The 3,746-nt window shown below is 37.6% G+C and overlaps 1 non-coding gene and 1 pseudogene across 1 annotated transcript; both read left to right on the top strand.

Moving 5' to 3' along the window:
• The first annotated feature begins 5 nt into the window (after positions 1 to 5).
• LOC127743760 (photosystem I P700 chlorophyll a apoprotein A2-like) lies at positions 6 to 2,338 on the top strand (annotated as a pseudogene).
• Positions 2,339 to 2,551: 213 nt separating this feature from the next.
• TRNAM-CAU (transfer RNA methionine (anticodon CAU)) lies at positions 2,552 to 2,625 on the top strand. Its single transcript has one exon. It is a non-coding gene; the product is annotated as a tRNA-Met (tRNA).
• Positions 2,626 to 3,746: the final 1,121 nt, after the last annotated feature.

The raw sequence follows: 3,746 nt of genomic DNA on the forward strand, positions 1-3,746 counted from the left end.
ATGCAATTTGGGATTCTCATTTTGGTCAACCGGCTGTAGAAGCTTTTACTCGTGGGGGTGCTCTTGGTCCAGTGAATATTGCCTATTCCGGTGTTTATCAGTGGTGGTATACAATCGGTTTACGTACTAATGGGATCTTTATACTGGAGCTCTTTTTCTATTATTTCTTTCAGCCATATCCTTAATAGCGGGGTGGTTACACCTACAACCGAAATGGAAACCGAGCGTTTCTTGGTTTAAAAATGCCGAATCCCGTCTTAATCATCATTTGTCAGGACTATTCGGAGTCAGTTCCTTGGCTTGGACAGGACATTTAGTTCATGTCGCTATTCCAGGAGCTAGAGGGGAATACGTTCGATGGAATAATTTTTTAGGTGTATTGCCACATCCTCAAGGATTAGGTCCACTTTTTACAGGCCAGTGGAATCTTTATGCTCAAAACCCAGATTCCAGTAGTCATTTATTTGGTACCCCTCAGGGAGCAGGAACTGCCATTCTAACACTTCTTGGGGGATTCCATCCACAAACGCAAAGCTTATGGCTGACTGATATTGCGGACCATCATTTAGCTATTTCGATTCTTTTCCTGATAGCTGGTCACATGTATAGAACCAACTTCGGGATTGGCCACAGTATAAAAGAGATCTTAGAAGCACACATTCCTCCAGGGGGTAGATTGGGGCGTGGACATAAGGGTCTTTATGACACAATCAATAATTCACTTCATTTTCAATTAGGTCTTGCTCTAGCCTCTTTAGGAGTTATTACTTCCTTGGTAGCTCAACACATGTACTCTTTACCTGCTTATGCGTTTATAGCGCAAGATTTTACTACTCAAGCGGCGTTATATACTCATCATCAATACATCGCAGGATTCATTATGACAGGAGCTTTTGCTCATGGAGCTATATTTTTTATTAGAGATTACAATCCAGAACAAAACGAGGATAATGTATTGGCAAGAATGTTAGACCACAAAGAAGCTATAATATCGCATTTAACTTGGGCCAGCCTATTTCTGGGGTTCCATACTTTGGGATTTTATGTCCATAATGATGTCATGCTTGCTTTTGGCACTCCGGAAAAACAAATCTTGATCGAACCCATATTTGCCCAATGGATACAATCTGCGCATGGTAAAACTTCATACGGCTTCGATGTACTGTTATCTTCAACGAATAGTCCGGCGTTCAATGCGGGGCGAAGCATATGGTTGCCCGGTTGGTTAAATGCTATAAATGAGAGTAGTAATTCTCTATTCTTAACAATAGGACCCGGAGATTTCTTAGTTCATCATGCTATTGCTCTAGGTTTACATACAACTACATTGATCTTAGTAAAAGGTGCTTTGGATGCACGTGGTTCCAAGTTAATGCCAGATAAAAAAGATTTTGGTTATAGTTTTCCTTGCGATGGTCCGGGACGAGGTGGTACTTGTGATATTTCGGCTTGGGACGCATTTTATTTGGCAGTTTTCTGGATGTTAAATACGATTGGCTGGGTTACTTTTTACTGGCATTGGAAACACATTACACTATGGCAGGGGAATATCTCACCGTTTAATGAATCTTCTACCTATTTGATGGGATGGTTAAGAGATTATCTATGGTTAAACTCTTCACAACTTATCAATGGATATAACCCCTTTGGTATGAATAGTTTATCCGTCTGGGCATGGATGTTCTTATTTTGACATCTTGTTTGGGCTACTGGATTTATGTTCTTAATCTCCTGGCGCGGATATTGGCAGGAATTGATTGAAACTTTAGCATGGGCTCATGAACGCACACCTTTGGCTAATTTGATTCGCTGGAGAGATAAACCAGTGGCTCTTTCCATTGTGCAAGCGAGATTGGTTGGATTAGCCCACTTTTCTGTAGGTTATATATTTACTTATGCAGCGTTCTTGATTGCCTCTACATCGGGCAAATTTGGTTAATGTAATTTTTTTTTGTATCCGCATCCTTTCCTTCTATGGAGAAGGTGGTTTACAGACCTCTTCTATATTCAATTTCTACTTCTATTTCTACATCTAGGATCCGACTTGTATGATTGATTGATACTAATAGGAAATTAACCATTATGGCAAGGAAAAGTTTGATTGAGAGGGAGAAGAAGAGAAAAAAATTGGAACAAAAATATTATTTGATTCGCCGATCCTCAAAAAAAGAAATAAGCAAAGTTCCGTCGTTAAGTCAAAAATGGGAAATTCATGGAAAGTTAGAATCACTACCGCGTAATAGTGCACCTACACGTCTTCATCGACGTTGTTTTTTGACCGGAAGACCAAGAGCAAATTATCGGGATTTTGGGTTATCTGGACACATACTTCGTGAAATGGTTAATGCATCTTTGTTGCCTGGTGCAACAAGATCGAGTTGGTAAGGGTAGGTTGAAAAATTCTCTTCAATGTTTTATTCATTTTTATGATCAACGATCATAAGAGGGCCCCTTTACCATTCTGTACAAATGGTTTATTCTATTTGTACAGAATGATAAAGGGGCACATTCAATCTTTGTTTGTGCATTAGTTGTCAATTCTTCTCTTTACCGCGGGGTAGAGCAGCTTGGTAGCTCGCAAGGCTCATAACCTTGAGGTCACGGGTTCAAATCCCGTCTCCGCAACAGTATTTATATCATTTGTGGGTGCAGCTAACTCCCCATGAGGTAACTGTATTATTTTCCAAGGTCCCAATGGTTTGGACTTGAGTAGACTTAAAAAAGACATACAGCCTTGGCAAGAACGTCGTTCCGCGGAATATATGACTCATGCTCCTTTAGGTTCTTTAAATTCCGTGGGTGGCAAAGAGAAATTTTACCATTCGACTATATCCGCATTTTTGAATCGTATTTGATACGTAATATATCAATCTTATTTGTGCAGAGCTAGGTTTGATACTCCGTTAGGCGTAATTTGAAAGAAAGTCGAAAAATGGAAAATATATGAAATATATATATGAGATCTCCCTATTCTATTAATAAGGATTTATCTATTAATAGAAGATTAATTTAGTAATAGTTCTTTCTATTAATACTTCTATATTAAACGAATTAGCTTATGCAATGAAGAGACTCAAACAAAAAACTTACCTAAACTATATGATCCTTTCTTGAATGGGCCCTATCGGGGCCGAATGAACAATTTTTTGTTATCCTCAATTAATAATAAAACTTATAAAAAAGATGATATTTGGATAAATAAGATTCATGGTCTCCTTCTTTCTAGTATTCAAAAAACTAGTTATTTTGAAGAGAACATGGATATATTTTATCAAAAGTTATTTTTAACTGAAATTAGTTTTTTTTTTAACTTAATCCATAAATTTTCTGAAAAATCAGTATCAGCCTTGAATTTTGAAGGACTTGTGTTCTTTCCGGAACATGCACACATAACGCCTAAAAAAATTCAATTCTTATTTGACGCAATTCGAACAGATCTGAAGGATAAAACAATTAAAAAAAAAAAATGTATTGTAATAAAGGAAATCGAAAAACAAGTTCCTCGATGGCCTTACAAACTAATCGATGAAATCCAAGACCTCGAAGAGGGAAACAAAGACGAACAGAAGTAGCTTTAATATGATCAGATTTATAAATAAGCATCTCTTGCAAAATATGAGCAACACCAAATCCCTCGAGAGCCCAAACCTCCATCTCACCTATGCGCTGTTGATGAGCGGATATTTTATACGCTTTTTGGGGGTAATTTCATGTAGATTTTAGCATGTTTCAGTTAGTTTTTAGTA

The sequence above is a fragment of the Arachis duranensis genome, unplaced genomic scaffold (assembly GCF_000817695.3).
Source record: "Arachis duranensis cultivar V14167 unplaced genomic scaffold, aradu.V14167.gnm2.J7QH unplaced_Scaffold_110023, whole genome shotgun sequence".
Classification (NCBI taxonomy): Eukaryota; Viridiplantae; Streptophyta; class Magnoliopsida; order Fabales; family Fabaceae; genus Arachis; species Arachis duranensis.